Here is a 13,159-nt window from a genome sequence, read left to right as displayed (position 1 = left end):
ATGCACTGTGGTCACCAAACACACTGTGGCAAACCAAAACCTGCTCACTGCTGGCAACACCTGTGCAACACACATTGACATTTAATGGTAAATTGACATTTAATTTAGGATTAGAGACATTGTTTTTTATTTATGTTTGTGTTCATGTAAAATGTTGCTAATGGCAGATTTAGACACAAATTATGTGGTGCAATATTACAATTGTTGTCCTATTTTGTCCTAAATGTCAGGTTGCACCCAGAAGATTTGTCCGGCTACTTTGTACCCAATTATTGAGGAAGCATCTGAGCTGATCTTGACAGTAATGGCACTCTTGCACTGAGACACAACAAGCAGCAAAAGGTAAATGGAAAGGTTTGCCCGACAGCAGCTAATATAAAGACAGTTGTGAATGTTCCTGCCTATCCAACTAGATGTTAGAGCCACACTCAACACTGCTAGTGACAATTCTCCTTATATTGCACAGCATAGCTTTAGTCAGCCTTTCAGGCCTGCTATAGATGAATAATATTACTGTTGCTAAAGCTGTTAATGTTGGTTAGTTTTAGAGCATATTATAAGCTACTTCTTTAAAAGGTTTGATTGGTATACTCATCAAATCTTTGTACCTAAATGGTTGCAACTTTGATTTTGCCATCTCTGTGAACGTGCTGACAGTTGCAGTCACCGTTTCACAAATGTTGTTGTTTGGTGTCCAATAGCACACGTCTTGTATTATTAAATGTCTAAAATTGTGCCTAGATTTTATGTAACTGCCCAGCAAAGGCTCTATCAACATTAGTTCATTGTATATACTTTTTAGCAGTGCTCTATATCATGGAGTATATGTTATGAGACACACCTGTGTGGCCCAATCAGCTAATTGAGTAGCAGCTGTTGCCAATCTTTAAAAACCCTCCCTCTACCCCCTTTTCTCTTTCTTCTCCACAGATAAACTAACTGCAGGAGCAAAGTATCCACACACTGCTGTTTGGCATCTTTCCACCCTTTTGTGTTTTGATCAAATGCATGGTCTGCTTGCCTGTACTTTACAAGTATGTTTCCTTTGAACGGGGACTACAGTATAACATTGTCAAGTGTCCACTACTTATAATGCTTGTTTCCTTTCTGGGCTGGATCAAACAAGTGAAAGCAGTTCAGTTAACATGCATTAAAGGTGTGACTTGTAATGTTTTAGGTGTTTATGGATCTAGAGAAATTACTGTCTGTATTAAGTCACACAGGCTTTTGATTCTTTGAAACAAAATCCCTCTCTCCCTGGATAAAAATGAAAGCGCTCTGAAGACAGATGTCTGTTTTACCTCCAGCGTTATTTAGTTTTAGCTCAGCAAACAGATTCCTCAGCTGGCATCGTACTGCTCCAGTGTCCACACACAATAAGAAATCTCTGATATATTTTCTGTTGAACTTAGTCTGAAAGAATCCTGGGAAATAATCTCCTTGACAAATATTTGTACTTTGTAAAGATTAGATTTGGGGTCTACTATTACTGCTTTATATTTGATCTTTTTCTTCCCACCCTGAAAAACTTGCTTTGGAAACTGCTGGATTTAAAAAAAAACAAAAAAAAAAACAACAACCCTGCAGCGTGTTTTGTTTGCTGGATGCTGGTGCTGTAAGATAAAGGTAAGTAGATTGTTTTAAGGAATGTTATAAATCATTTTTATTACAGAAAAGCTTTGACCCAATTTAATTACAAAGGAGGCTGTGGGACTGGCTATGATAATAATACTCATTTGAGTAGTCTGATCTAGTTGTTACCAGGGAATTTCAAACACCAAAATTCATTCTTTCTGGTTCTGCACACTTGATAACTCATTGATTCACTCTCATATCTCCAAAGCAGTATGATTTGTTATGTGGTAACATATTTGACAAGGAAAAGACTGCCTGTTCTACACATTATTTTTAGGGATGGAAATGTCTATAGTTTTGTCGAACGGTCTGTCTACTACTTTGATCTAGACAGAAATATCTCAACAACTATTGAATGGATTGACATGAAAGTTAGTACACATATCCACGGTGCCCAGAGGATGAACCCTACTGTCTGCCTTGTCTGAGGCCTTGTTCAGACTGACAGCCCAAATCCGTTATTTGGCATATCCAGATTAATTTTAGAAAGTCTAGACAATCGGATCCAAGTCACATTTGGAGGTGGTTTGAAATTTGATTCCAATTGGATTTCTACAGATTGCGTCTCAATCCAACGTGACACACAATGATGACGTCTAATCCAGAGTGATGGGAACGGCTGAGCAGAATCCATGCTGCTACGGAGGAGCTCTGGACCGCGACCATGGACGTATTATTAGAACTGTATACTGGACCCAAAGAATGGCACCTATTTATGTCAATATCTGTCTTAAAGATCTGATTTCAGAAACAAATCTGATTTCCCTGCAGTCTAAACAAAACCTAAGATTAGAGGATTTTGTATGTTGTACCGATTGTAAGAGAGACAAATTTGTGATTTTTTTTTTTTCTGTATTAATTGTATTAATAATGATGATTGACTTGAATTTAAAGCCAGCAATTAAAAAAGAAATCTAATGGTAAAACTTGGAGGTAAATAAAATAAAAAATACAAAACAAAAGGTAAGATATACAAGTATACTAACATCAGATGTAAAAAAAAAAAAAAAAAAAATCTAATCTGGATAAACTCTCCGATAAATACGTTTTGAAGAGTTTCAAAAGAACACAGTGAAAGGCCAAACACAGTGTATTTGATTATATATGTTAAATTTCAATACTGTGTGTACATTACACCTGCACCATACAGTGAGACAATACACACTTTTATACAGTATATAGGAAAATCATAACTGCTCCTATAACTCCTGTGTTATTTCCATGTGCATATTCTTTTTTCTTCTTTCTTTCTATTTATCCCCCCATCCTTCCATCCATCCATCCTCAGTTACACTCAAATCCACATTAAGCGCCTCCACTCTTCTCTCAGATGCCGCTGGCTCCCTTTCATCTCTTATTTTCCTCTCTGATCTTACCCAGGCCTGGGCCATTACAGTGAGGAGCTGCCAACTTTGAAAGAAACGTCATTAGTGAAATATATTTGACACAGCTTTGCTTCCCCATAGAAATTAATTCTAACTCTATTTTCTGCTCATTTCCTGGTGCTGGATAACACAGCAGCAACTTTTCTCATAAATCCTACATCAGACATGTGGCACTAACAAGGCACATGTATAGAGATTATCATATAAACCACATCTGCAAACTAAAGGATGCAGTCACACCTATATAGTTTCTGTCTTTGGTCAGAATGAGAAGACCTTTACATTTGTAAGCATGGCTGGATTAAAACAGTAAACTGGGCAAAATTGAGCTGTGGTTCCATCCCTCGATTCTCTGTGCACTGCGTTTATTCCCTGTGGCCTGCAAGAACCCATCAAGTGCAGTGCACACAGCAGACCGCACAATGCAGTTTAAATATATTTTGCCTAAAGCTCCAGAAACCAAACTGTGCTCCTATATTGAATGCTACCTGCATCCAGGTTATGTTGCTCAGTCCATCCAATAGTTGTTGAGATATCTCAGTCTGGACCACAGTGGTGGACTGGCAGACAGACCATTATTGCAACCCCTTGAGCCATGCTGCTAGCATGACTAAAAGCACCCTCTTCCAGTTTTGTGCTATAAAGCAATTCATCACAGCTGGCTGACAATGGAAAATGCTTAATGTAGGCTGGTGCCAAGGCCAGTCTGCTCAGGGATGGGCATTTTTCTTCAATGTTCCTGTTGAAGAAACAGAGTTCTACTTTGTTTTACAGACACTTTTCTTGGCTCTAGTCTTAAAGACTTCCATGCTACTATTTGATCATTATAACTCAGCAGATGTGGGCTGCTGTGATAAGCCTGTCAATAGCAACAAGTAGTAAATCTAACAATCTACATGCTATTGATGGAAAACTTCACGAAACCTTGAATTGTATCACCATACAATATTTTTGAGAGGGCACCTGTGCATGAGCTCTGTGCAGTTCAGGTACATTCCTCATGATTCTGACTTGTGCAAGAAATTCCACAGCAACTCTGAGCATGTTTTTTTTTAATCTATTAGAGAATGAAATTGGCTTGTGGCAAATATTCCTCTTGAATAAGCACAGTGCAAATATAATGTGAAAGTGCATGTAGGTCTGGTGATGCAAGACTTCTCATAGATTGGTGATTTTGAAATGAACGCTAGGAGTTCTGCCAATACTGATACAGCGACAGGTGGGGTTTCTGACATGAATAATAAGTGATGTAATTAACAGGTAATGGAGGTTCACCTACAGCCAGCTGTCCTGCACTGACAACTGACTAAACACAACGTGCACGGGTAAAACTTCCAAACATTTCTCTGGTTGTAGGACATGAAAAGACTCAGCACTGGTTGAGTAAAGTCACTTAAAAAAAATTCTGCCAGCAAAACAAATCCTGATATGCATGGAGAGCAAGTTCCCGCAAGGACCTGCTTGAGTCTGTGCCAAGCGATCCTACAGCTCAGAATTAGCATAAAGCAGACCTCACACCTGAGACTCCTCCTAGCACTCTCACACCTGGGCATCTCCTGGGACATCTATACTCTAATCAAAGGCAGCAGGCTAGGTATGGGTGTCCAAACTAAATTAGATTCTGTCATGAGAACCTGATCAATTGAAAATGACCAGGAATTAGAGTGAGACCTGCAAGCTGAGTGATCCAACATGAGAAGGGGTGGCTAGATTGCTGATAGATGAAAGAAGATGAATGGACCTGTCAATTCACTGCTAAATGAGCAGAAACAGGGATCAATGGTTTAATTGATAGATGATTGCATAAATGGATGGATGTAATTTATTCAAAAGACACAAAAAAAACTACTGCTTTTAGAAAAGCACATTACTTTTTTAACACACTGCCTGTCCCGAAAACAATGCAAAGAAATCCCCCAAAAAGTGTATTTAAGAAGTGTTTTCTACAATCATCTTGATTTGCATTTTTTAAGCAATAGCCATTTAATGTATTTACATTAAGTAAGTACGTCTCTTTATGGCCTAGTTGCTCCTTGTCGCTGCAATCGGAATTTATGATGGTTCAACTTTTTCAACCTGCAGCCATGGCTCGCTGTGTGACCATGGCAACCACAGAAACCACAATGAGGAAAACTATACAGGAGCTGATTTTACTGGTATCTGAGTTCACTGAATGATACACCTCTTCACCAGCAGAGAATAGACAGATCAATGACGAGAAACGGTATTGGAACAACATTCTGTCTGATTATCCGGTGTGGGACAACAAACAATGTTTATGATATTAGTTAGTAATTGGATTATAATTGCCTTCACAGGAGGGATTCACAGGAAACAATGCAACATGTAATCCAGCGTAATTTTATTTCATTAATGTCATCCTCACTGTTTACTGTTCACTCTCTTTATCAAGTTGGTTTTCATGCAAATGGAACATTTCCTATTGCTGCTGCGTCACATTAAAAGCATTCAACTGAAACGACGAAAGATGCTCTTCTGTTGCATTTCTGACAAAGTAGCTGTGCAAGGAGTGTTTGCAGCCCCCAGAAGTCAGGCAAGGAGTCCTGTCAACACTGACAACTGACTTTTAATACGGTTCTTCCTTGTTTTCCATATGAACATCTTTGACAGACCAGACAAACATTTAAGAAACACATGGGGTGATCTTTTCTTTTAACCATATTTGAATCCTAAAAAATAAAAAACTAAATCATTAAATAATCCCTCTAATTGTTCAAACAGACCTCCCAAACTGTGACGTTGACAGAGAGAGAGAGATAGAAGCCAGCCACCAGCTGTTGCAGGTTGTCAGATGTTGACCAGCTGGGAGGCCTTCAGAGCTTCATCTTGTTCTCGCTTTTGCTCCACATCTGCTCCTCACTGCTGCTGCTGTGTGTGTCTGTGTGTGTGTGTGTGTGTTTGTTTGCTGGGACCAGACTTCACAGCATATACTAAAAGTCTCTATCAGCAGTGACACATTAAAGCCTTTGTACCTGCCACTTCAGGAGACCCCACCTGCAGTGAGCTTCAGTGCCTCCTAATTGGGAACTTTAACAAGGGAATCAACTGTTGTCACCATTAAATGTTAAATGCCACACAGCTTCAGTAACAAGCAGTCTGACACAAACATAAATGTCACTCTTAACTGACTTCACTCTGTCTCGTTGACTCAAGTCAGGTTGGTCACTTGAGCAAACAGCTTAACTCCTAAAAGACTCAGGCTTCATAATGAGAATTAATTGCCTCCAATGTTTCTTGAAAAATTTTCCTCTGAAGAATAATTTAAAATAAAGAATCCAACCCACAGGCACATTTTCAAAACCCCGTAAGCTCTGATCCAACCATCTGTGACTTTGTTGCTCCAACAGTGGATTAGAATTTAATGTAATAACCCAGCGTCAACCTCCGGGGCTGAAAAGTGAAGCCAATGCAGAAGTGCCTTAAACCTGCATTCTTTCTCATGACCAGCAGGAGCAACTCCACTGGTTGCAAAAAGATTGTGTAGAAGTCAAAATGACCCTACTCCTCACTTGGTTTATTACCCCAATGAATGGTTTCCTAATGAGTTTATGGTCTCAATCACTAGTTTCAAGTCTTCTTCAATACAGCATGATGTTCATATTGTAAATTAGGGTAAAATAGAGTAAAATAGACGATAAAGCAGGGTTTGCTTTATCGTGAGCGGGGCTACCTTGTCAATCAGGATAGAGGTGATGGTATCCACTGCACTGTGTACATTTAACTAGCTGTGAACTTGTTTCTGGGTGCTGTTGGTGTTTTCGTTTTAGAACTTTGACCCTTTCACAGTGTGTTTTCAGTTCATGAAAGTTAATTGTAACATTTTGGTCCTAAAAATGACTTGTTAAGCATTCGGTTGTACTTAAAAACACTCTAGGAGTCGGCTGTTAATTTTTTCCAGTAAGTTCATTTTGTTTTAAGCCTGTTTTTCACTAGCCAAAATTAGCATCCCATTTAATATCACAGTTAACGTAAATTATGGATGCACCTTGCTAATCTAGCTAGCTTTGCAAAAAACAAGATGGCGACAGCCAAAATGCCAGTCTCGAGGCTTCAAAACGGTAGTCCACAAACCAGTGGGTGACGTCACGGGGATTAAAAATATAATCAGAAATTTATTTATCTTCAGTATATCAAAGTGGTAAATTGAGAAGTAGCAACAGGGTCAGGAGGGGTACTCGTGCTATATTTTCTTTGAAGAAATACTAAAAGTAGTTTTAGTCATGGTGGAATCGGACTGAATACAGACACAGACACACATCCTTGACAAACCATGTGTGACCACTTGATAGAATTTACAGTGCAATAACAAGATAAGAGCTCTCTCAATTTAATTCGGATTCCCATTAAAAAACGTAATTAGGCCACAGAGAGTGAACTGGTGGGCCGTAGATAGCCAATTAATCAGAGGAATGGCTATATGTGTGTGTTTCCTCTCTGTCTGCATTGTGCTGCACAATAAGAGGCCGTCAAGGGCAGAAAAAGGAGGAGGCTGCACAACACGACATGCAATAATCTGCCTCCCCTATCTCTGGCTCAGGCTTGACTTAAAGCTTATACACTGTCACCACATTCAGCACAGAGCAGGAGGAGAAAGTGGGAGAATGTGAAAGTGCTTAAAAATTAGCTGTGTGAAGGTGCCAAGCATGTGCGTGGTCTGGCACATCAGCAGCTTACTTCTGCAGCCAACGAGGACTGGGAGACAATGGAAGAGTGATGGCCTCTGTATCAGTGCTGGCAGAGACTGATGCACTGACTCATGCACATATGGACACACTATATGCGCACAGTCAATCACACATGCAGGGGCCATCACACAAACTGGCAGCTTTGGTCTTCTAAGTGTTTATAGACTGCAGTTAGACTTGAATGGATATTTTGCATCTGTTAGAGGAGTTCAGTATGTGCATGAATGAATCTTTAACATCGAATCTTCAAGCTGAACTGAATCATTATTGTCACTGACTGAATCATTAACTTTTTAAAGTGGAGAACTACATAGTCACTGGCTATGAATCTTTGAACTGAACTGAATGAAATGACATGAACCGGCAGTTAATTCATAATTTCCACCTCTAGCATCTGTTTCTCTGCTTGTCAACACATACACGCCTACAGTATCTGGGCAGATGCATTCAACTCTAAGGTTCCAGTCCAAGTGTTACAGCGAAATTTCACCAGATGCTGCAATTATTGGTGTCTTAACTGGATGTGTTTACCATGTTCACAGGAGTGCATTTCAGTGAACCACTGATGTTGTATTCAAAACTTTGAAAGTGGAAAGTTTGTGAAAGCTCTGAGTTCATAAATGGTGTCATACATAGACTTTTTTTTTACCTTTTTAATATAGATAATTAAGATTTGTGTTGTATACTACTTTCCATCCCTCAACACGAATCTGAAATAACAAAAATGTATTCAGCATTTTTTCAAAGGGAACGAGAGCCCGCCCATTTTATCTTCAGTTGCCAAGCAATTCATTCAAACGACTTTAACCAATTGAAACATATTGTTTATTTGACTCCCCATAAAAAATATGACCTCACAAATTCCATTCCAATGGACTGAGCACTACTAAGCTTACCAACATTACTAGCTTGCAACAACTAGATACAGCTAGTTACCTCAGCAAGCTCACTACCACACAACTAAAAACAGAGCACATTCAACATGTCACATCAAGAAACAGGAACACATTAACTCAGCTTTTAGAAACAACATTTAGACCTCCATCTTGGGAAATAATATTTACAGAAAATGTAACTGAACAGTTAAAAATATATATGCCTGAAAAATCTAAGTAGATATCGTAATTTTCTGGGCTTTCACATCTCAGGAAGTTTGAGGGTGTTAGCAGTCATGTATAGGCATAAAATGGCTTTAGCTAAAAAAAGCCTCTGTTTTGGACTTGCACAGAATTATCGCCCCATCAGAGCTCAACACTGCTGAGATTTGCTACAGATTTGTCAAACGGTGCAATTTGACACGTCAGAGTTTGCTAAGATTGAACTCAATCCAAAAGTTACGCACAAATTTACTGTGTCCCCACGAGTCATTTTTCTGATTGTGACAGTTCCACTTAATTGAATTAAGTTAATTTGGTGCAAACGTTTGCTGTGCATATGCATGTATTAAGTGGCAGTGTGACTTTATATAAAAGCATGTATGTAGGTGTAAGCAGACTGAAGAGGGGTAGAGGCAAATTGAAAAAGAATTATGTTATTACTGCAACGACTTTGTAGACTCTCAAGTGGAATGACTGGAGGTGTGTGCGTGTGTGTGCGTGTGCGTGCGTGCGTCTGTGTGTCTGTCTGCTTGTGCATGCCTGCCTGTGCACATCAGTGTGATTGAGAGTTGAGGGCATCGCAGTGTAAATCCTATCACATAATTTGCAATTCCAGCTAAATGGTAATTTCCAAGCTAAATGGCTTGACAAGGCAATAAGAGGAGGGGGAGGAGAGTGCTGGTTGGTCAACGTCGCAATAACCTAATTGCATTCTAATAGAAAGGACAAAAGCATCTATCTGGGGACTGAAGCCCAGTGGAGCTAAATGAGGTAAAGAGGTTCACAGGTTCGTCTTCTGTTTGGCCTCTCCTCCTATTTACATGATAATGAACACCATGATAACATCTTGAAATCCCTGTTGCTTTTTCTTCATGGACAAATTGCATATGTTTGTGTGTGTGTTTGTGTATGTATATGGAGGAAGCAACTGTAACTGGCCGCGGTCCCTTTTAAAAGCAAAGCCACAAGAACACAAGTGTAAGAAGTGTGTTTGTCTGCTCTAATGTAAACTGCAAGTGTTAACATGTCCAGATAACTAGCTTACAACCTACCTAGCGTTGCTTCCAAAGCCAAGGAGCATATCTTTAACTACATTGGTATGTGGGATCCCAGGATACACATACTGTGTGCTACAGTTTAGGCTAACGTTAGCGGCTCTGGCCTGCTCTTAATTGGATTTGGGGAAGTTTACACTCCAACAAGACAGCGTTACATTTGTCAAATACTGTATATTGGTTAGATCTCATCCTCAAAGACTTGCTCTTGTAAAGTGAGTGAAACCTACTGTTTGAGAATACAAACAAGTATGTTTTTCTATAGTAAGCATCCAAACAGGGTTATGTCGCCGGGCTCTTACTCAACCGCCTGTTGAAAATTGTATTAGTGACTCAAACTCAGCCCTTTCTACCCTTCTAGATTCAGTTGCACCTCAGTGTAAGTGATGAAAATCTTGTTTATCTTAATCTTTATTTATTCAGGGGGAGTTTCACTGAGAGCAATGCTCTCTTTTTCAGAAAGACTCTGATCACATTCACACAGTTACTCTCAGTTAGTCTGATCTGCTGGCCACTGAGCAGCTCCACTGGAGCAGTTGGGGTTAAGGGCCTTGCTCAAGGGCACCTCAGTGGTGGTAATGAGGGAGGCGCTGTTTTTTCACTTCCCCTACCCAGATTTATCCTGCCCATCCAGGGGAATGAACTGACAACCTTCTGGTGGCAAGCTCGCTTCTCTAACCTTTAGTACCATAAAAGTAACAATAAGCGCAATCCCAGATATCTTTTTGATACTGTAGCTAAACTTACTCAACAGCAGCCATCTGTCAGCTGCTCATCCTTTATGGCTCATGACTTCTTAGATTTTTTCTGTAGTAAAATAGATGAGATAAGACACAAAATTACTTCCTCGTCTCCAGCTACCTCTGCAGAATCAGTCGTACAATACCCACACTATCTCTCTTGAGACATTGTCTAAACTGGTTTTAGCTTCAAAACCGACTACCTGTCCTGATTCCCTTCCAGCTAAACTTTTTAAAGATCTCTGGCCATCTCTGGGGCCTACAATGCTGAATATTGTTAATTTATCACTTACAACTGGCACTGTCTAGCTTTAAGGCTGCTGTGGTTAAACCACTACTAGGATCTCTCAATAACCAGTTTCTAACCTTCCATTCTTTTCAAAATTATTTTCAGCACTGAAGCTTTGTAACGAGATAATATTCCTCAGGACACTGTGTTCTTTTTCACTCACGTGCATTTAATTAAAAAATTTCCAAGAAAACACTGTATAAAAACATGAGCTTGTGGAGATGATGATCACTCTTATCTTTCTAAAAGACACTTTGCAGTTGTTTGGGCCTGAGGGTATACAAAAAAATATCATGATTCATGTTATTTAATTGCACCAACTTACAGCTTTTTTCTCTAAAGCAACACCTTGAGGGAAATAGTCAACATCTTGTGTTTTCCACTTATGTTAAGTTTAACTTAACCCAGTATTTGCCCCTTTGTTCCTCCTGGTTAGCTAGCTAATTAGATTGTTGCACAACAAGCATGATGTAACATCTTTTCACAGTTTTAGCTCATGCTCTATGTTAGTGCTCGCGGCTGCCCTTCGCTTTTCAGCAGGAGGAAAAAGTCTTAAACTAATCTAATCTCCAAGCCTCATAGATGTGTGATTAGATGGAGAGAAGATTCTGGTTTGGGTTTCTTCTTATTTCCTTCCCCCTTTATCTGTCTCTCTTATCTTCTCCTTTACAAGCAGTTCCATTTTTACTGGCTGGGTAGCAGCACTACTCCAGATGGAGGGATGTCTTTAACTGGGCACGTATGTACTGTGGCATAAGCAAAGGGAAATTAAGTGGTAGCACAATGTATACTTCCATCTAATGCTGTCAGATCTCCTGTCATGGTGTTAATTTACTGAATGCACACATATACAAATAATCTCTCACCTAAAGCTTGACATGCTGATTTTAGATGCTATCATGGCAGTTTGCTTAAATGTCTAAGTTGCAGTTCCTTGTGAATTTCAGTGTTTTTGGTGATGTGCGTGGTTGGAAGAACTACCACTGTGAACTCATTAACTTTGCTTGGGTGTCAGTTGGATTTATTGATCAGCAACTGTCAAAGCCAAACTGCCACATTGCCATTTCTCTTTCTTATGCTGTTGACAGTATGTCTATGACACTGACACATGTGACAGCTAAGATGGACAGCTTTATATGGTACATATACAGTACAAGGCCATTGATTAGACTTGTCATAAATTGAATTAGTACAATGTCATAGAACAATAAATCAGAATATTTAGGGTTTTTTAATGAGTCATGCCAATTTGACTACCTGCTTAAGTCAGGTCTGTCAGTGACTGTTAATTCCAAGATGACCATTTACTTTAGCCACAAATGTAGCATACACCATAAGCAATAGCAACCAATGGCAAGTGCTTGGGCACTTGGTGCACATGATTTGAGTCTGTTTGTGAAGGAAATCACTGTAGGAAAAGATCTGCTGTGCCCCTGCTGTTCCAGGGCCATAAAAAGGCTCTATCCTGTCCATTTGGGTACAAATCTGGAAGTGCAAAAGCCGAGATTTAAACATGCCTCAAAGAGAAAATTGATTAACACTTGTTGTATCCAAGAAACACATCTCTTGTTTACGAACTGCTAGTTTGACTTAGGGATGACCTTTCCCACAAACCCCACATCACAGAACGACAACAGAAGTGTTTCCAGAGGACACTAAAAAGTGCTGAACACGGCTTGGATACACTTGTTGCTGCCATGGTTTGTTTTATACAGTCCATGTTTGCGACTCATGAAGTTATTGAAGTTGTGTATCATCCACATTTATATTGTGAGTTTCTGACTTCTATTACTTCTCTACTCTGCGCATGCGCTGAAAGTGACTGCTGCATGTACCTAGCAAGATCTTGCAGAGCAAAAAAGTGGAATTCTATCAGTAATTTGAATGATCTATGAGGAGATTTTGTGTTTATGACTGATATCGTAGAAAAGGTTTCAGTCATAGTCATCTGGACACTGTTTTCAGAATCAAGACGTTTTGGCTCCCATCCGGAAGTCATTCTCAATTGTGAATGACTTCCGGATGGGAGCCGAAACGTCTTTTCTGAGAATTCAAAATAAAATTAATAAAAAGTATTTAATATAAAAATGATGTTGCAGTGTACTTATTATTTAGTTATTTTCATTCGAAATCCTCCCTATTTTTGAGGTCTCAAGGTTGGCAAGTATGGTAATTGTCACCATCAGCACCTGGTCTGAACTATGGCCCCATTTACACTTGTCATTTCCTGTATTTTATGTATGCGTATGAAA

Source organism: Siniperca chuatsi, linkage group LG3 (assembly GCF_020085105.1).
Source record: "Siniperca chuatsi isolate FFG_IHB_CAS linkage group LG3, ASM2008510v1, whole genome shotgun sequence".
Lineage (NCBI taxonomy): Eukaryota > Metazoa > Chordata > Actinopteri > Centrarchiformes > Sinipercidae > Siniperca > Siniperca chuatsi.
This window is presented reverse-complemented; position numbering follows the sequence as displayed.